Source organism: Aegilops tauschii, chromosome 3 (genome assembly GCF_002575655.3).
Source record: "Aegilops tauschii subsp. strangulata cultivar AL8/78 chromosome 3, Aet v6.0, whole genome shotgun sequence".
NCBI classification, from domain to species: Eukaryota; Viridiplantae; Streptophyta; class Magnoliopsida; order Poales; family Poaceae; genus Aegilops; species Aegilops tauschii.
In genome coordinates this window covers 597882706-597904655 of record NC_053037.3, presented here as the reverse complement: position 1 = coordinate 597904655, position 21950 = coordinate 597882706, and the positions used below count along the sequence as shown (strand labels likewise).

The window sequence follows — 21950 nt, the reverse complement described above, 5'->3', positions numbered from 1 at the left end:
GTTGTCTCCTCGCCTATGCCTCAGTTTACTGCTGAAGAGGCCGGCGTTGAAGAAATGGAAGATGAAGATGTGGACATTGGCTGTACCACACCCGTGCTAAATGATGACTTTTGGGAAAGTCAGCACCCCAACTCTCCACTCTTCACACCATTGCAACAAATTCCTCATTCCCCAGCAACTACAGTTCAAATGGGATCCGATGAACCACATGCTACACCGTCTGTCCATGAAGAAATTCCAGCCACTAGTGCTGAAGAAAATTTAAATGAAGAATTGAAGACCCAGGCTGTTACTGGAGTAGAAGCTAAAATTCCTCAGCCTGAAGAACCTGAGATTGCGATTCCTGAGGTGATAATGCAATTGACTGACACTCCTCAGCCTAAGCCAAAGGATCCATTCTCAAAGAAGCAGAAATTCAAGGCTGATGATTTCTTCGGCGAGCACGTATTCTTCACTGACTACAATCCCTCTGATTCTGCTCGTCTTAGAAGGAAGCGCTTTTGGACCGCCAGTCATGCCAACTTCTATTCCTCAGTGCTCTTCAACAAGGACAAAGTCTTCGACCACGAGCATATTCCTCATGTGGACATGGAATCACTGCCCTGCTTCACACATGTCCTCAGTGTGCTTCATGACACAGGCCTCCTCAACTTTTGCACAGACATAGTTGATTGGAATGAAGAACTCATTCTTCAATTCTACGCAACACTGCACATCACAGGAGATGCTGACGATGTGAACTCCTGGGTTTTGGACTGGATGACCAAAAACACTCACTACAAAGCACCGGCCTCTGAATTACTTCACGCCCTGCCCATCAGTCCTCCGCCTGAAGGAGCTCGTTGCATGTACCAAGAGCCTGAGCTTACAGATCACTATATGCAACTGTTGATGAAGCCATTGAAACCTGGTCAAGCCTCAAGGACAAAATTCCTCGTGAAGGAATTGCAGTATGTACCAAGGACAGTCTATCGCATTCTGACGAAGACTATGAGTCCAATCAAAGGCCATGACTCATCTGATGAGGAAATTGTCGGCATCATGAAGAATCTGGTATTCAACATCATTCATGGCATTCCTGTGAATTATCACGATTTCTTCATGAGAACTCTGGAAAATGTTGCACTTTCTCCGTTTGAGCTGAAGCCTTATGCACCTTGGATTATGAGATTCCTCAGGACAGGGTCTTCACTCAACTACAAGGCTGATTTTCAGAATCATCTCAGCTACTTGCCTCCGATTGAAGTCCTCAAGCGGACCTATTCCTCAGCTGATGAAAAGGGCAAGGCACCAGCTGTTATTCATGAAGGCATTCATCCATTGGATGGTCAATTTCGCAAAGTTGCATCTTATTCCACCAATGATGACTCTGCCACTCATGATTCTGCTGCCCATGCCTCCAAGCCAAATCCTCAAGCCACTGCTCCTCGTGTGATGACTAACCGTGAGCTTCTGCTAAGTCTTCACCAAAAGGTGGATCGAAACCATAAATGGGTTAAGCGTCAGTTTGGTTCAATTCTTCACAACATGACTGCTACACATAATGCAGTGAAGAAAAAACCATTACTACCACCATGAAGTCTTCGATCGCACCTGGGCTATTCTGTCACATGTATATGGTGAAGAAGATCTGAAGAACATGGGTCTCAAGGAGGACTTTGACTGGTCTGCACCTCCACCGAAGAAATACAAGAAGGTCAAGGTTCCTTCCTTGGTGGCTAGCTCCTATTCTTCATCGCGCGAAACCGATGAGCATGAAGACTTGGACGACACTGCGGCAGGCCCTACATCAACAAATGACCCCAACAACGCTGGCGCTCCTTCATCAACTTGATATTCTTCATGGGCGTTAGTCCTCATTTTCGATCCTTTTGGTCATTCGATGACAAAGGGGGAGAAATTTGAGTTAGTCTTCAAGCGGGTCTATCTTATATGGGCGTTTGTTTGCTAAGTTACAACTCTCGTTCTTCTGAAACTTTGCTGGATCGAGTTGTAAACTTAAACTCTATGGTGGCCTGATACTTTTGCTGTTTCTTCTGCATGCTTATTCCTCGTTAATGTTATTGCACGCATGCTGAATTACATCAGTCACCATATTTCATCATGCATTTCAAATTCTTCATATTATATGTCAAATGCGTGTATGAATTACAAGATATAGGGGGAGATCTCCATGATTCAACTCTTCAAGTGTGCATTGCTTCAAAAGCAAATTCCTCACTATGCACATCTTCAGGGGGAGTTCTTCTATATCTTGCAATCAAATTCCTCAACATCAGTATTTACACTTCATATGTTTATCCCCGTTGAAAACTTAACCTATTTTGTCGTCAATCACCAAAAAGGGGGAGATTGTAAGTGCATCTAGTGCCCCTTAGTGATTTTGGTGTATTGAAGACTTATAGGTTAAGAGACTAATACGATTATGAGTGTACACAGGTCTATAAGTCTATGAGGAGTTTGATATTTACAGAGAAAGTCGAGCCCTAAAAATGAAGTTCTTCGGCTGAAGACTTTGGATTTCTGAAGACTTTCTGAAAACTTTGAAAGTGAAGAAATTGGTGTGACCCTGAAGACTTTGGATTTCTGAAGACTTTGAAAGTGAAGAAATTGGTGTGACCTTGAGGACTTGGTATTCATTCGAGGAACATGAAGCGTGAAGACTTTTGTTTTCGTAGTTTTATTTTCTCTTTCTTGAGTCATAGGAAACACCGTACTGTTAAAGGGGGTCGAGGAAATACTAAGGAAAAATTTCCATGTAATGCTCAACTCAAAATCCTACACCTACCAATCCCTTCGAGTGAAGCCATTGGAAATCTCATACAGTTCAGTCATATTCTTCAGTGACAGAGACAAAGTTCTTCTGGTCTCTGAGGAATTTGTTCTGACTGAGGAGTTAGGAATTCGCCAGTGCGGATTGCCTACACAGTGAGGAACATGATAGGCCTGAGGAATTTGATACACAAATTTCCGACCGTTGCTGTGCTACGCGCCAGCTGTCCCAAAATATCTACCCACCTAACGGTCATATCATTGAAGGGCATTTATGTCTTATCATGTCGGGCTGCTCCCTAGGCTATAAATAGCCGCCCTGTACAACCACTAGCTGGTTAGCTGCTCCGAGAGAAACTGCCACTTGTCATTTGAGAGCATCCCATCCTCCGAGGACTTTGAGCGAAAATCATCGAGTGAGGAAAAACCCAAACCCAAACACCTACAAACCCAAAGTGATTGAGCATCACTGAAGAGATTGATCCTGCGTGGATCCGACGCTTGTTACCTTCGAAGACTGTGTGTTTTCCAGACGGTTAGGCGTCATGGTCTAGAGCATCCAAGAGGAATTGTGGATCGCCGAGTGACCGAGTTTGTGAAGGTTCAGAAGTCACCTGAAGACTTACCATGAGTGATTGGGCGAGGTCTGTGTGACCTTAGCTCAAGGAGAATACGGTGAGGACTGTGTGTCCGGGACTGTGTGTCCTCAGGTTTAAATACCTAGACGCTCCAACCAGATGTACAACTGAGACAGCAGTTGGAACTGGTCTACCAAATCATTGTCTTCACCAAGCCTACCGGTTCTATTTCCTCAACTCTTTCATTTCCTCATAACTGTGTTGTGTGCTTGTTCATATCTGTTTGAAGACTTTGACTGAAGACTTTCTCAATTTCCTCAGTTCAATTTCTTCAGTCTGTTTGTCTTCATCCTGTTTTATCCTGTGTTTACGCTTTCTGTACTCTGTGCTTGTCTTCATTTCATCATGATGACCATGCTTGTGTTCTGCTATGTTTACTTTTGAGTACTTATTCCGCTGCAATTAGTTCTTCGCTAAGGAATTTCCTCACCCGCAAATTCCTTAGTGAAGAATTCATAAAAATCGCCTATTCACCCCCCTCTAGTCGATATAACGCACTTTCAGTTGGCCGCTAACCATCGTCCTCCCCCGCCTCCCCTCGTCGTTCCCCGCACCCCCGATCGCCCCCCGTTGTTCCCTGCCACTCTGGGCCCTGCCCCGCCGCCACTGCCCCGACCTAGGCTGCGAGGCGCCACTGGAGGTAAGCCCGTCCAAGCAACCGACATGAACGACCATGGCGGAGACGGCGGAGGAGGACTGGAAGGGCTGCTGCGATACAAATACGAGAGGGGAAAGTAGGAGAATTGGATCGGGACCTCACCAGATCGACGCATTTGTGGCTAGAGACGGCGGAGAAGGGCCGGATGCGACGAATTGCGCCGGATTCCAGACTCCGGTGCCAGTCCGATGACATTTGGTGCAAGAAATCTACCCACAGCCAGCGTTGATCGGTATACGGGGCACCGCCAGTTTGGCCTCCGAGCCGTCAAATACAAGCGTCCCGGGTGTGGGTTTTCGGTGGCCACAAAAATTTTACGGGTTTGACCACTGAGGGAGTCCTGGATTAGGGGGTCCTCGGACAGCCGGACTATATCCTTTGGCCGGACTGTTGGACTATGAAGATACAAGATTGAAGAGTTCATCCCGTGTCCGGATGGGACTTTCCTTGGCGTGGAAGGCAAGCTTGGCAATACAGATATGTAGATCTCCTCCCTGGTAACCGACTTTGTGTAACCCTAGCCCCCTCCGGTGTCTATATAAACTGGAGGGTTTAGTCCGTAGGACAACAACAATCATACCATAGACTAGCTTCTAGGGTTTAGCCTCTACGATCTCGTGGTAGATCAACTCTTGTAATACTCATATCATCAAGATCAATCAAGCAGGAAGTAGGGTATTACCTCCATCGAGAGGGCCCGAACCTGGGTAAACATTGTGTCCCCCGCCTCCTGTTACCATCCGCCTTAGACGCACAGTTCGGGACCCCCTACCTGAGATCCGCCGGTTTTGACACCGACATTGGTGCTTTCATTGAGAGTTCCATTGTGCCGTTGCCATAAGGCTTGATGGCTCCTTCAATCATCGGCAACAATGCGATCCAGGGTGAGGTTTTCCTCGCCGGACAGATCTTCGTATTCGGCGGCTTCGTACTGCGGGCCAACTCGCTTGGCCATCTGGAGCAGATCGATAGCTACGCCCCTGGCCATCAAGTCAGGTTTGGAAACTTGAACTATACTGCCGACATCCGCGGGGACTTGATCTTCGATGGATTCGAGCCCATGTCAGGTGCGCCGCACAATCACGACGAGCATGATTTAGCTCTGCCGTCGAACAATGTTCGGGAGATCACACCTGCAACCCCTCCGGCCCTCAATCCGGAACAAATTGCGCCATCTGTGGACGGGTGGATGGACCCCGCCACGGAGGCCGTACACTCAGTGGCGATAGCGCCGAATACCGACTTCACCTCCTACGAGACCCATGCTGCCGAACCATTGGATTCGTTCCCGGCATGGGCTCCGAGCCGCCCGCGTCCGCGCCTATCGAATCTGATTGGGCGTCGATCATGGAGTTTACCTCCGTGGATATCTTTCAGCACTCGCCTTTTGGCGATGTGCTAAATTCATTAAGGTCTCTCTCCTTGTCAAGAGAACCTTGGCCGAACTATGTTCGGCTAGAGTGGGATGCGGACGACGAAGAAATTCGCACCCCACCCACCACCCACTTAGTAGCCACTGTCGACAATTTAACCGACATGCTCGACTTCGGCTCCGAAGACATCGACGGTATGGACGATGATGCAGGAGACGAACAGGAACCACCGCCCACAGGGCGCTAGACTGCCACCTCATCGTATGACATATACATGGTGGACACCCCCAAAGAAGGGGATGGCGATAAGACAACGGAGGATAATCCCTCCAAGAAGCAACCCAAGCACCAACGTCAGCGGCGCTGCTCTAAGTCCCGCCATAGTAAAAGCAGCGATACCGGCACAAGAGACAATAATGCTCCGGATAGTGCCGAAGACGACGATAATCCCCTCCAGCCAAACCTCGAGCGGGAGGATGAACAAGCTAGCCCTCCGGAACACGCAGCAAACGGAGAATCAGAGGATGACAATTACATGCCTCTCTCCGAAGACGAAGTGAGCCTCGGCGACGAAAAATTTGTTGTGCCTAAGGATCCCGTCGAGCAGGAGCGCTTCAAGCGCCGGCTTATAGCCACAACAAACAGCCTGAAGAAAAAGCAACAACAGCTTCGAGCTGATCAAGATCTGCTAGCAGATAGATGGACTGAAGTCCTGACAGCCGAGGAATACGAACTCGAGCGCCCAACCAAGAGTTACCCAAAGCGCAGGTTGCTACCTCGACTCGAGGAGGAAGCATTAAAACATACATCACCAGCGTATGATGCGGCAGATCGGCCACCTCGTGCCCGAGACAGAGAGGCATATAAGCCCGAAGTCCAGCCCGCACCCCGCCGCCACTCAAACAAAAATACCAAGGCCCGGGGCAACACGCAAGACTTGCGAGATGTATTAGAAAACAGAACAAAACATGCAAGATCAATCTACGGATCACGGGGGCGCGCACCAACGCGGGACGATGACCGTCACGCCAGATACACTAAAAGCAAATCCGGCCGGGCCGAATACAGCAGACAAGACTCATATGAACTGCGTCGTGATATAGCCCGGCACAGAGGCGCCGCACACCCCCTATGCTTCACTGATGAAGTAATGGATCACGAATTCCCAGAGGGTTTTAAACCCGTAAACATTGAATCCTATGATGGTACAACAGATCCCGCGGTATGGATCGAGGATTTCCTCCTCCACATCCACATGGCTCGCGGTGATGATCTACATGCCATCAAGTACCTCCCACTAAAACTCAAAGGACCAGCTCGGCATTGGCTGAATAGCTTGCCAGCAGACTCCATTGGCAGTTGGGAGGATTTGGAAGATGCATTCCTTGACAACTTCCAGGGCACTTATGTGCGACCACCGGATGCTGATGACGCTTGAGCCATATAACTCAGTAGCCAGGGGAATCGGCCAGGCAATTCGGGACCCGGTTCCTAACTAAGAAAAACCAAATTGTCGACTGTCCGGATGCAGAGGCCTTAGCGGAATTTAAGCATAACATCCGTGACGAGTGGCTCGCCCGGCACCTCGGCCAGGAGAAGCCGAAGTCTATGGCAGCCCTCACGACGCTCATGACCCGCTTTTGCGCGGGCGAAGACAGCTGGCTGGCTCGCAGCAACAATACATCAAGAAGTCATGGCACTTCAGATACAAAGGATACTAACGGCAGACCACGTCGTAACAGACACAAGCGCCGCAACAACGGAGACAACGCCGAAGACACGGCAGTCAATGTCGGATTCAGCGGCTCTAAATCCGGTCAGCGGAAGAAGCCGTTCAAAAGAAGCAATCCGGGCCCGTCCAGTTTGGACCGCATACTCGATCGCTCGTGTCAAATTCACGGCACCCCCGATAAGCTAGCCAATGACACCAACAGAGAATGCTGGGTGTTCAAGCAGGCCGGCAAGTTGAATGCTGAAAACAAGGACAAGGGGCTGCATAGCGACGACGAGGAAGAGCCTCGGCCGCTGAACACAGGAGTACAGAAGAGATTCCCTCCACAAGTGAAAACAGTGAACATGATATACGCAACCCACATTCCCAAGACGGAACGGAAGCGTGCACTAAGGGACGTCTATGCGATGGAGCCAGTCGCCCCAAAGTTCAACCCATGGTCCTCTTGTTCGATCGCAGAGACCACCCCACTAGTATCCGTCATGGCGGATCTGCCGCATTGGTCCTTGACCCCATCATCGACGGATTTCACCTCACCCGAGTCCTTATGGACGGCGGTAGCAGCCTGAACCTGCTCTATCAGGATACAATGCGTAAAATGGGTATAGACCCCTCGAGGATCAAACCCACTAAAACCACCTTTAAAGGTGTCATCCTAGGTGTAGAGGCCCATTGCACGGGCTCAATAACACTGGAAGTGGTCTTCGGATCTCCAGACAACTTCCGAAGCGAGGAGTTAATCTTCGATATCGTCCCGTTCCGCAGTGGCTATCACGCACTGGTCGGACGAACCGCACTTGCCAGATTCAATGCGGTACCGCATTATGCATACCTCAAGCTCAAAATGCCAGGACCTCGCCGGGTTATAACAGTCAATGGAAACACATAACGCTCGCTCCGCACGGAGGAGCACACTGCGACCCTCGCAGCAGAAGAACAAAACAGCCTTTCAAGGCAAACTGCCAATTCGGCGATAAAGACCCCGGACACCTTCAAGCGAGTCCGGAGTAAACTGCAGCAAGATCGCCTGGCACATTCAGTGCTCGCCCAGCAATTCGGCCTCCGTCCTAGTCCCGTTCAAACGACGAAACTTGTGCCGCACGTACATAATTACGCACTAAAAATACCATGGGCATAGGCGGAGGCACGGCCAGGACACGTCCCACAATGCGGTTCAACCGCCCTAGGGGTTGTATACCTTTATCATTTTCTCTTTTTCAGGACCTTACTCTCTGGAAGCCCTTTCCGGTAGTCTCATTGATGGACGCATTACGGGAAGAAAACACCAAGGAGGCAAGAAGCTAAGACGTACAAAGGAATCCCCAGGTGGTCTCTAATAACGATCGACATACCTGTTTTAAATACCCATACACAGCTTGCCCTTGGATAGGACATGTCAAATAGTCCTATTTTTTGCTTTTTGCACTACTTGTATCAGTACGCTTCGACGTATCATTTAATAACAATGCATAGCGTTAGTCTATTATTGCATTACCCATTCTTTTTTTTTCTCTCTTGCTTATTTACGAGAAATTGCACCCGTGCATTTTGGTACGACTAGTACACCAGGGGCTTCAGTATACCCCATAAATATGGTGTGAGAAGCCCGAACACTTTCGACAGTGCGGCACCCCGAACTTATAGCATTATATGCATCAGCTCCGAATCATGTCTTCGATCAATAGTTGGGTTTGCCCGTCTCCCATGTTTGGTACCTTACGTTCCGCTATATCAGCTAAGGTAGCGCTGGGAGAACTACTGCGATTGTGTCCCGGTTCTTCTGGACGAGCACCTCAGTAGAGAAAGCCGAAAACTGACTGTCATGATGCGGCGAGAGCCGGTCGTTGTTCGAGAGGTCTCAAGTCCTTCAAGACTTTTTCCGCTTCGGGCGAGGAGTCGGCCTTGCCCGACTTAGGCGTATATTGCGCCCCAAATTCAGCTTTCCGAATACTAGGGGCTTCGCCAAAATTTAAAATTGTAGACTTCTATGGCTAAGTGAGAGTGATAAAGCCTTATAGTCCGATTGCCTGGTTCGTTGTGCTGAACACCTCCCTCGAAGGACCCAACATTGGGATAAAGAGTGCTCAGATTTATCCCGAACACCTCAGTACTAGTTACACGGGGGCAGAAGCCGACAACTGGCCAACTCTCAGATTTTATAAACGGCCGCACAGAAGGTAATATTTTAAATTCACAAGCGTTGCATAGCGCAAATGAACTCGTTTCATATTACAGGATCACATGAGTACATTCATTCGAATATTACATCCTTAGTACATTCCTCCGCCACAAGGCGAGAACCCTTCAGGACACTGTTATAATACATTTCGGGGTGGCGATGCTCCTTGGCTTCCGGCGGCCCCTCCTTCACCAGCTTCTCGGCGTCCAGCTTCGCCCAGTGCACCTTTGCCCGGGCAAAAGCCCTGCACGCACCCTCGATGCAGACGGACCGCTTTATGACTTCAAGCCGCGGGCAGGCATTCACAAGCCGCCTTACCAAGCTGAAGTAGCTATCGGGCAGGGGATCGCCAGGCCACATCTGGACTATAAGACCCTTCATGGCCTGTTCGGCTGCCTTGTGGAGCTCGACCAGTTGCTTCAGCTGGTCGCTCAATGGCATGGCGTGCTCGGTCCCAGTATACTGAGACCAGAACAACTTCTCCGTCGAGCTCCCCTCCTCGGCCCGGTAGAACTCCGCGGCATCTGACATACTGCGGGGCAGATCTGCGAACGCTCCTGGAGAGCTCCGAACTCGGGTAAGTAAAAGGAAATTTTCTTTCACATCACTACAACAAAATTGACATACTGTGACAAAAATCCTTGTGACAATGGTGGACAACGTCACCGAAATGCCTAATGCGTGATGTTCTCGTCAGTGGCGTCACCAATTACCGCAAATCGGTGACGTTAGACGTCACCTAAATGCCTCGGCCTTTCAGCACACCTGGTTGCCAATTTCTGTGACGGTTTGGTATTTTGCATGACGAACTTGCTACTCACTGAATACTACAAATGTGGGACCCGCAATAGCTAGTTCACGGGTTATTGAGAGGTAGGAGCCATGCGTTGGTTTTGGTAGTTGGGCCCGCCATCATTTTTTCAAAGCCTATTGAGCGTTGTAATTATTTTGTTCTAGCTAATATAAGTAGGTAGTGGCCATGAAAATACTTATGACTATTATATTCTTAAATAGGGAAAACCTTGTTTTGTTCTTTTTTTAGATGGTTAGTTTGTTCTTTCTAATATAATAGGTAGTGACTTGACAAAAAAATTAATCGGGCATTAAAAATATAAAATTTAACACATTTTTTTGTTCAGCGGTGTCTATGCTGAAAACTTCAATTGGGCGCTCGTGAGCTAGTTTTGTTTCGTTCTATCTCAAAAGTTAAAATGGAAATTGGAGATCCGATGGCATCTTACTTTTTTTTTATTCTTATCTGTAAACAGACTGGGCAAAGAACTTAAATGGGGCGCTGGTGAGGTCATGTTGTTTCGTTCTATCTATGAAAACTTAAAATTAAAACAGGAGATTCGATGCAAAAAGAATTGGTACAGGAGTTCGAACCGGCAACCACCATGATCTGCACAAACAACGTTGCCACTAGGAAAGAGTCTGGACACTATTCAAATTGTCGTACCATCTTCTTGGACTATACGCCTAGGCGTAGGTTAGTTATTTCTTCCCGGGGCATATGTGACGCGATCTGATCGTTTTCTCGGTTCTAGCTGGCGGCGCTTCGCGGCGGGGAGAAGCAGGACGGTGATAGCTGAAGCACGACACAGATCGGTTCCGGCTGGCTGTTGCCAATTGCAAGTAAGTGCATCCACTCCCTTGTACCACGTCAAGCGGATCCATCCAGCCATCTGCCATCATATCGTAGGAGGCGTTACAGCGCCGCCGCATCGCACCGGCTACCACACCGCGCCTCCGCCTCTCCCTCTTACCTCCGCTCTTCCACCTCAGGCATCACATTTGCTCGTCGACGACTGGGACAACGTGGCTCGTCCCCAACCTGTCCCCAACTGGCCACCGTCCCGTCACCAACTGTGCTCAGAGTTTTCTGTCCATCCATCACCTGACAAAGGCGCAGAGTTTGGACTTGCCAGTGCTCCCGGCTTGGCCCCAACTCCCAAAGCATCGATCCAGCCGACCCCTGCAAGGTAAATTGTGTGAACGATTGAACTGTTACTTCTGCTATTGTATTGTGTGTACGAATGTTGCTATGATGTATATAGCATAGATAGATGCATGGTTTTGCAATGACAGTGAGCATATATATGTTTGTGTATAAGACATGCACAAGTCCGTGGCCTTTGGAAACCAAGCATATATGCTGTACTTAGGAAAGACAATGTGAAGGAGGTTTGGTTCTACTAAATTCATTGCCTGAGTAGATGTTTTCATCAATCTTGAAAGGGTTAAATTTGTGGCTGTTTTGTTGTTTCAGTTTGGTAGTGGGTTCACTAGTTGTGTTAGTAGTAAATTTTGCTTCGATGCGGTGTAAGCATATAATTTGCTAACAGTAAACTATTTTGTTGTAGTGCAATGGATCGAAGCTGGATACAAGGAACGCGTTTCACACCACCATACATGAAAGGTGTTGAAGAGTTTATGGGTTTCGCTCGCCAAAATTTCAGGGAAAATCAGGACATATTGTGCCCATGCAAGGACTGTTTGAATATGGAACACCGAGCCAGCCTGAAGTAGAGGAGCACAAATTATGCAATGGTATGTTTGTTACATATACAAGGTGGGACTTTCATGGTGAAGCGGTGACTGATGATGAAGGTGATAATACAGAGGGTGCTGCATATCAATAAGATGATGATTACTGTGATGTTGGCAACGGAGGCGATGTTGCGTATATGGTAGATGATATGTTCATGTCTGGAAGGCAAGGCAAGGGTAAGCCTAACCTCTTTTCCAAGCTAATTGATGAAGCGAAGAAAGATCTTTATGAAGGATGTAGTGATTTCACACGGCTGTCGTCCATTATTAAGCTCCTCCATCTCAAATCATACAAGCGGATTACAAGTAGAGCATTTAATCAGTTTGTTGAGCTTATTAGTGTGGCGTTTCCACATGCTGATATACCTAAATCATACACTAAAGCTAAGAATGTTCTTAGTGAAGTCGGGCTGGGTTACGAGACAATTCATGTTTCCAAGTTTGATTGTGCATTGTTTTTGGGCCAACATGCCAACAAGAGCCATTGTCCTGAATGTGGGACATCAAGATGTGTCAAAGGAACAATCAGCAGATGCAAGGTGGCATAAGGAGAAGAGGATTGCTGAGGCAAATGTTATGAGACACCCTGCTGATGGTGAAGCATGGGAGCACTTTGATAGTGAGTTCAGTTGTTTCGCTAAGGATGCCCGTAATATGAAGCTTGGTATTGCCACGGATGGATTCAACCCCTTTGGAAACATGACCAGTTCATACCAGGAAGAAATGCCCTTGACAACTTCAACTGTGAAGGATATTGATCAGTTGTTAGACACAAGATAGTGGTACTGATGATGATGGACAGGAAGATGGCGCATTGAGTGAGAATGAGCATTCAAGTGATGATGAGTAGATCGTGTAATGCATATTTGTATTTTACCAAAGTTTAGCTCTTTTATCTTCTTTTCATGTTCATGTTCACGTAATACAGTACATACCATGGTTCGGATTTGACATATACATGCCTGACTAGATAACTTTACTTGACATCCAACTGATAGGTGTTTGCAAAACTGCACTAGTGAACATTGTTTTGCATTTGCTACAGACTGCAATGGTACAAAGGCCTGAACCTGAATACATGCTACTGCAGTACAGTTAGATGTCATATGCCTGACCTTAACTGAGAGATTTCTTTACAGTCATGTGTTCATGTAATGAAAAACTATATAGTAAACATATGATCAAATAATCAACTACATGGCCAATAAATCTACTCTGTTCCACCCTACTGAAATATATAGAAGACTAGGCCTGAACCTGAACTCACCCTGAAACATTCTCGCGTGTTCCCCTTTGCACGCGCCTCCTGCAGAACCACCGGGACCTGATCCTTCTCTCGCGCGACCCATCCCGACTCCTCCCCTACGCCGCGTGCATCCTCAAGAGCAGCGGGGGAAGGGGCCGCCGCTGTGCTTCAGACAGCACGCTGTTGCGGAGCCGCCGGCGGCGAAGCAAGCGCCCGTGCAGCGGAGCAGGAAGCAGCGGGGCTAGGGCGCTCCACCGAAACGGCGCTTTAGGAACTGCCGGCGGCAAGGTGCGGCACGGGGTTGTTTGGTGCTGATTTGGGGATTGTTTTTGTGGTCAACGGCATGGAGGAGACTAAGGTGATAGCTAGCAACCAAGCACAAGAGCAGAAGGAGCGAGTTGAGTGTGAGCGTTTTTTTATATCTGTATTTGATAAGATCATTTGCAGCCGGACCCATATCCCAGCCAAACGTCCGGCAGACTGCCCGATCACTACTACATGAACGCAAAATTGTCATCTAATCGAACAATGCAAATCGGGCCCAATCGCCAAGGCTGACCAACAACCCCATATCAAGCCCTCACGGCAGAAACCGGCGAGGCAGAGTCGCACTCTCCAGCACCGCTATGGGTGACCGGCAACCCTTGCTGCCGCAATTGTGTCGTGGTGGACGTGTTGGGCTCCGACCATGACGGATGCATCATCGACCTCACATTCACTGATGACGTGTATGCCACATGCCTCATCGAGAAAGAGTAGGGCATGAGAGACGGCGGCGACTCGAGTCTCGTGAGCCAATCTGGGTCTCGTGTCCTACTCTAATTCGTCGGTTAGTCACTGCGCTAGCATCAAATCAAAACCACATGTGTTATTGGATTACGTCTTCCCATATAAGTCATGCTGTCGGCGAGCGTCGCCCATCCGTGATGTCGCGCTCGTCTCTAGGTCACCCGTTGTCGCGTGCTTCCCATGCCATTGTGCTCATCATCGGCCCAGTGTAGATTTGTAGACCACCTAGCAACGACTAGAAGCACTAAAGCAAGCTGAAGGCGTAGCGCCGTCATCGCCCCTCCCTCGTCGGAGCCCGGCACAACTTGTTGTAGTAAACAAATGGGGAGTTATCGTGCTAAGTCCCCATAGGACCAATGCACCAGAATAACAACCGCCGCCGATGAATAGAAGCGTAGATCTAAAGGATCCAACCTGAAGGCACACACAACAAAGACAAAACAAAGACCGGATCCAAGTAAATTCATCAAAAACAACCACCGACCGAATCCCGCGAGATCCGCCGGAGACACACCTCCACGCGCCCTCCAACGATACTAGATGCACCATCGAGATAGCGGCTAGGCGAGGAGAACCTTGATCCATCTTCAGGGAGCCACCACCGTCTCGTCTTCCTGGACACAAACCCTAACAAAACTTGAAGAAGCACCTAAAAACATAGCTCTCCCACCGGCAAGGGCCGAAATCCACGCGCACCCATAGCCCTAAGGCCACAGGAGATGTGGTAGATCGGCGGCGCCGCCGATGGGAGGCAGAAACCCTGGCTGCCTTTTCTTGCAAGAGAGACGAAGGGAGGAGAGACGCACTCCAGATCACATACCTAAGACCCCTTTGTACAACTTTCGACATATTTATTTACATTCTCCATAGAAAACATTGAAAATACCACATATCATAATTTTCATGTAAGATTTATTTTTTAAATAATAATTTGCTACTTATTTTGAATTAAATGAATTACATAATACTAAGTGAAAATTAATTTCTGAAAATAAACCATCTCCTCGCAAAAAAAAACTATTTCCCCTCCACCCACGTACTCTTTTTCCTCCACTTCTCTATTTTTTTGCCGCATCCACTTTGTGTCCCCACCCGTCAAAGACCCAGGCAAAATTTATCCTTCTATTTCGCCCGCGAGGAGGCACCGCTACAAGCCACCGCCCACCCCGGCATTTTTTCGTCAGATTCAATCGACTCTCCTATCCCACGACTGCGGCGATCAGGGCCGGCAGTATGGGGGTGGCCGCCCGCTGGCCGAGCTCGGATCCACCACACGACCATCCCCGCGCGAGCACTCCGCTCTATCCCCCCTGATTGCAGCGACCAGCGACGGCGGATTGGAGGAGGCCACCCGACCGGCCGAGCTCTGCATCAACCAGCGACAGCGGATTGGAGGAGGCCGCCCCACCCGGCTCTCTTTCCCCACCGATTGCAGCGACCGGCGCCGGCTGACGGTAATTTTCTCATCCCGCCCTCCTCATCCCGCAAGCTCTAGACAGAAGGGATCATCATTGAAGGGATTTGGGGGAGAAAAGCACACGCGGTCGTGAGATTTATTTACATCTCTGAATACAACGACCATGTGGCAAATCCAGTAGCACTGTAAGATTTACTCGGTCTTTATTCAGTTGTCGTGAGATTTCCTGTAGTTCAAGGATCATGTGGCTTCCCTGTTTGTGGTTCTGCTACCCCATAAATAGTCCTTACCTAGGATCGTTAGAACTGAATGTGTGCACTTGTTCTTGATACAATATATTACCATATGGAGTTCACGTTGTATGTTCTTTATTTCGAATTCTGGATAAAGACTAAGTCTGCACTTGTTCTTGTTCAAAACTGAATAAAGACTGAGTCTGCACTTGTGCGAAACTGAATAAAGGCCGAGTCTGCACTTGTTCTTGTTTAACTGAATTCTGGATGCTCCATATTTCCAAGTATGTTATTTATTTCGATCTGTTCTGCAACCCTCCAAAGCATCGTACAGTAATGTCTTTGCCATCATAAATTAGACAAGCATCAATTCCAAGTTAGCAGAACTGCTTGTTTAAAACTGTTTTACACAAACTAGCATTTTTTTTGTCTACTAGCAATGAAAGCCAAGTTTCAAGAGACAAGTTTAACTAGATTTCAGTCATCTACTGTTGATAATGTAGGCTGGTACAAGGTTCTCCAGACATGATAGGCACATCCGAACAATCAGATAACATGATTACATTACAAGGCCAAGGTATATGCGACATCATCGCTTCACCCCTTCTATTTTCCACTTGAAACTGTAACCTTCTAATTTATCTGCCAGCTTGTAATGTAGATGCATTAGCATGCTCCACTGGTCCAGCTGATCCACGACCGTCAAGGAGAGGTCGTGGACGTAGACCAACCGAGACCTACAGACCCAGTCCAAGCTGCAAAGCTTTCTTCTGAGTGTGACATCCACATCAGGAGCCGAATGCATGTTGCTACGCACTGGAATGACTATGACAAAAGCCCACTCAAACATGTTATTCCCCATGCTATTAAAGATATCGCGGTGGGATAGTTTCCTTCAATTTCATACATGTGTTCACATGTTGCATAGTCAATTTAGTGACATATCCTATATATGATTGGTATTTCAGCTTAACTTTGAGATGGAAAAGGATGACAAGGTTGGGAATGATGTATGCACAAAAGTAATCCAGAAGGGTTCGACAACAACGCTACAGGCTAAAGAAGAAATACTTCAATGGTTATACTGCTCAGGAAGCATTATCAAATAAGCCAGCGAACATCACTCATGAGAATTGGACCAGCCATGTCAATAAATGGTCTGATGAAAGAAACAAGGTTTGTAACAAGATATGCGACCAACAATAGTTTTTGCACTCACATCTACTGTACCATATGTAAATACTTATATTCATTTTCTTTATATAGGAAATATGTCAAATGAATAAGGAAAACCGAGAAGCTGTCAAGCATCACCAAAAGACTGGATCTATGTCTTATGTTGCCTTTTTCAGCAAACTTATAAGAATTCCAAATATCTTACTTGTACTCCTATCTCTATTGCATCTGGCCAATATATATGTAGTAGTAATGTTACAATTTCATATATCTTGTAGGAAAAAGACAAGTACAATAATCAGGACACAAGTCCCATTGAGTTTTTCAAAGACACCCATACAAACAGCAAGACTGGTAGCATGAGCGAGCCGACACTTCTAGCTCATGTAAGATTTCTTCCTCTATTGCTTCTGACTTGAAATAAATTCTCATATTGATCAAGTGTAATCTAGCATATGAACTTTGCCTTAGAATTAATGTTTTTCTTTATACTATAGAATGCGATGGAAAAGAAAAGGGAAACACAATCAGAAGGTGAGTAGCTAGTATCTGATACAGCGATTGTGGCTGATGTTCTAAAGGAAGAAAGTGCCCATAGCACCTTCCTTTCCAGCATGGGGTATGCATCAAGATCTGGGAGGTCTGGGAGCTCTCCCAGATCCGAGTTTTAGAAGAAAGAATTGAACAGAAGGATAGAGAGGCAAGAGATGCAAATGACAGGTAATTATCTTATTTCCCTTTTTGTTCTTGTTATTTCTTTTTGCTTGCTTCTGTGTGCACATTGCACTCATTACAGTGAACGAAAGTTCAATTAAGGAGTGCTTCTTTTAACCTGGGTTATTGACTTGATATCCTTTTGGTGATGCTTCCTGTAATCAAGCTGTTGGTTTTGCATATTTTAAAACATTATAAGTTATTCTTGGGCTTACTATTTCATTGGCCCATGGGCATGCTTGCCTTTACATTCAATAATGTACTTCGCTATTTCAAATTGGTACCCTTGTACCTTGTTATCTTGTCTGTTTTCATCTCATTGCGATGCAATGTTGTTGTGTTTTGTCATTTATAGGCATCGGGAGGAGTTAGCCGCAAGACTTGAAGCACAAGAGAGAGTATTTTAAGAGATACAAAAGAAACATCAAGAAGAATTGGAAGCTCTAAAGAAGAGCCAGCAAGAGAAGAATGAAGCTTGTGTAAAGAAGCAAAAGGAGACGGATAATCTGCTAGATTTTCTCTTGAGGGCTCAAGCAACTCAGCAATCCCAGTCCAAACCAGATGGTTCATGAATGCCATCCTTACATTGGAATTATAAAGAAAACATATGTGGTCTTTAGTTAATATTAGTTTTCATCTTGTCTATTGTCTGTGTCAAACTTGAGTCAGTTTTTTACTGTCACTTTTGTTTACAGAATGATTTGGCTGAGACGATTTCATATATAATATGATTTGACTTTCATATCAATTTATGATGTGATTTCTCTTTAACTTTTTTATATAACTTTATGTCAATTAAATACTTATTTTCATTGTAATTTAGATTCGAAAGAAAGTAAACATATTTTGATGACGCCGTCTTCATCCATAATAAAAGTAGTGGCACTAGCGGGATAGCCGCTCGGGTGTTGATGTGGCATAAAGTTAGTGACGTTGCCTCGTCACTGAATATGGTACAATATGGCATATTTTCTCCTAACACGTGACATTAATTGATCGTCATGGAAATAGCAAGCCGATGACATTCTATACAACGTCACCGAAGGTCTCAATTTCGATGACGTTTTTGCGCACGTGCCGTCACTAGGAGTAATCTGTGACGGGGATTCCGTGACGATGCTTGTGACGCCCATAAAATGTCACCAGGGGGTAATTTGTGACGTTATTAGCTATTCGATGACATTTTTTAGCTCGTCATAGTAGGCCCGATCTCTTGTACTTGCTTTGCATAATGAATGCCTTACCCGCCGCTATCTTCTTAACTGCCTCAATTTCCTGGAGGGCCTTTTGGGCTTCGGCCTTGGCGTGTTGTGCGCTTTCGAGGGCCTTCGCAAGCTCGGACTCTCGCGTCTTAGAGTCAAGCTCCAAGGACTCGTGTTTTTTGACGAGAACCTGGAGCTCTTGCTGCACCTCGCCCACCCGGGCCTCTTGTTTTTCTCACTCAATGCGCTCCTTGGCCGCCTTGTCCTCGGCCTCGGACAGCGCCTTCTTCAGGGTCGCCACTTCGGTCGTGGCCCCTAGCAAAATTCATGACGATGCTATGATCTAAGCAACCACCCTTGTTTTTTCTTATCAATATACAGACGGGGGTATAACTTACCTTTGTTCTCTTCGAGCTGCCTTTTGGCAAGGCCGAGCTCTTTCTTGGACCGCTCAAGGTGCCGCTTCAGTGCGGCGACCTCCACAGTACGTGCGGCAGCGGCTAGCAGTGAAGCCTGCATATGCACATAGACATATTTCGATTAGACTCCTGCAGTTATTATTTGATCCTCTATTCGGCCTTTCTTCGCAAACGCCAAACAGAGCATCAGGGGGCTAGTGTCTATGCGGTAACATTCTCTTATAATCTAGTTACTTACCTCAAAGCCTGTTAGGAGGCTGGCATAGGCTTCAGTCAGTCCACTCTTGGCGGACTGAACTTTCTTGACCACCGCACTCATGATAGTGCGGTGTTCTTCGTCGATGGAAGCGCTGCGAAGCGCTTCCAACAAATTGTCCGATGCCTCTGGATGGACAGAGGCCATCGGCACAGGCGGCTTGCCCCTCTTAGCGAGGGGTTGCCTAACAGAGTCCGGAACCACAGGAGGTTCCGGCGCAGTATTCGGCTGGGGGCCGAATTTGCTGCCCCCATCATCAGAGCCCATGGGAGTCTTGCTCCCCTTGCGCCCAGCATCCGGAAGGTCGCCTTGAGGCGCCTCCAGGACTACCTCCCCTCGGCTCGGTGCCCTTTGAGACAACACTTCGACGTTGTCCGTAGGGCGAGGGGAGGAGGCGGTCGGAAGTGAATCACTGTTCAGATCCGACGGGTCCAAAGAACCATCCGATGAAGATACGTCGATATGGGCTCGGGATGGACTGCATAATCATGTTCGGCGTGATGAGAAGCGGTTCAATAAAACATACCAAGAATTATTATGGTATCCGGATACTTACGACTTCGCCAGGGGCTTGTCCCTGGGCAACCACTCCTCTTCGCTGAAGGCGGCGGTGGAGTTGTCCAGAAGAAGGGTTCTTCCCTTCTTGGACCCTTCGGCCGCCCCGGACGGGGCGACCTTCCTTTTCTTGTCTCCCCCGGCTGGGGGGGGGGGGAGAACTTTCCTCTTCCTCCTCCTTGTTTTCGTGGGAGGAGTGCGCCTTGGTGCTCTCGGACGATGAGTCCGATATCACCCTGCGCCGGAGACCCTTCCTGGTCCCCGTAGCCTTCTTCTCCGGCACCTCGTAAGGTGCCGGAACCAGCATCTCCGTTTGGAGAGCATCTGCTGGATCTTCGGGCAGGGGAGCCGGACAATCGATCCGCTCCGCTGTCGCTACCCAGTCCTATTAAACGGCGTGGAGGCTTAGATCCCGCGCGTAGTTATACTGGGGAAATGAACATCTTATAAGATATAAATGACTTACCGGGTTCGCAGGGCGCTTTGCGCTGAGTCCGCGGTCCTCGGTAAGGGGAGGTGGTACCTCGGCGCCCTTGAACAGCACCCTCCAGACATCCTTGTGCGTCGTGTCAAAGAGCTCTCGCAGCGTCTGGTGCTCGGCCGGGTCGAACTCCCACAAGGTGAACGCCCGTCTTTGACACGGGAGAATCCGACGGAAGAGCATGACTTGGACCTTGTTGACGAGCTTGATTTTCTTGCTCATCATGTTTCTGATGCATGTCTGGAGTCCGGTCAGCTCTACCGGGGAACCCCAGGACAGGCCCTTCTCTTTCCAGGAGGTGAGCCGCATGGGGATTCCGGATCGAAATTTGGGGGCCGCCACCCAGTTGGTGTCTCGCGGCTCGGTGATGTAGAACCACCCCGATTGCCACCCCTTTATGGTCTCCACATAGGAGCCTTCGAGCCAGGTGACGTTGGGCATTTTGCCCACCATGGCGCCTCCGCACTCCGCTTGCTGGCCGACCACCACCTTCGGTTTAACATTGAAGGTCTTCAGCCATAGGCCGAAATGTGGTTGGATGCGGAGGAAGGCCTCGCACACGACGATGAACGCCGAGATGTTGAGGATGAAATTTGGGGCCAGATCGTGAATGTCCAGCCCGCGGACAAACGGGTGGAGGGGAAATCCCAGTCCGCGGACGAAGTGGGTAAGGAAAACCACCCTCTCATGGGGTTCTGGGGTAGGGATGATCTGCCCCACATCTGGCAGCCGGTGCGCGATATCCGCGGCCAGGTATCCGGCTCCCCGCAGCTTTGTGATGTTCTCCTCTGTAACGGAGGAGACCATCCACTTTCCTCCCGCTCCGGACATGCTTGGAGTGGTTTGAGGAGAAAAACGCGAACTTGGGCGCTGGAGCTCGAGTGCGCGAGAATGGATGAGCGAGGAGGAAGAAGGCGTGGGTGAAAAGGGTGAATCCTCGTCCCTTTATAAGGGCGGAAGAAGCTATGCGCCTCCCCACCTACCTGGTAAAATCACTTATTCCCCAAGCGCCATAATTGATGGCGCGGTTGGGTTACCCACGCCCGTATTGATGAGAATCCCGTGATAAGGGGATACGATCTCTTCTTCGACAAGACGTGCCAAGGAAACCGCCTCGCAATACGTGTTGTGGTTGGTTGTGAAAAACGGTTCGAATAATGACCGGGCCGTGGTGTGATGTCATCCTGCAAAACGCGTCGGCAGATTAGATTTGTGGAAATATTATTCTCCCTACGGTGGTATGTGGAATTTGTTTTGCAGAGCCGGACACTATAATTGTGTTCAAAATCTTCTATGGAGTATTCGGAGGAGGAACCCGCCTTGCAATGCCGAAGACAATCTGAGCGCCGGACTCATCGTCATTGAAGCCTGGTTCAGGGGCTACTGAGGGAGTCCTGGATTAGGGGGTCCTCGGACACCCGGACTATATCCTTTGGCCGGACTGTTGGACTATGAAGATACAAGATTGAAGACTTCGTCCCATGTCCGGATGGGACTTTCCTTGGCGTGGAAGGCAAGCTTGGCAATACGGATATGTAGATCTCCTCCCTTGTAACCGAC

General features: G+C 48.1%; 2 long non-coding RNA genes across 3 annotated transcripts; one reads left to right on the top strand and one right to left on the bottom strand.

Moving 5' to 3' along the window:
• Window positions 1–10690: 10690 nt before the first annotated feature.
• Window positions 10691–14408, bottom strand: LOC120962051 (uncharacterized). Its single transcript, XR_005752804.3, has 2 exons — window positions 13170–14408; window positions 10691–11327 (listed from the first exon to the last, which is right to left on the bottom strand). It is a non-coding gene; the product is annotated as an uncharacterized lncRNA (long non-coding RNA).
• Window positions 14409–15094: 686 nt separating this feature from the next.
• LOC120962050 (uncharacterized) lies at window positions 15095–18225 on the top strand. Of its 2 annotated transcripts, none has more exons than XR_005752802.3 (7): window positions 15095–15391; window positions 16091–16164; window positions 16249–16467; window positions 16556–16763; window positions 16854–17149; window positions 17261–17483; window positions 17833–18225. It is a non-coding gene; the product is annotated as an uncharacterized lncRNA (long non-coding RNA). The 2 variants fall into 2 exon arrangements; XR_005752803.3 differs by having other exon boundaries at window positions 16237–16467.
• The last annotated feature ends 3725 nt before the right edge of the window (window positions 18226–21950 follow it).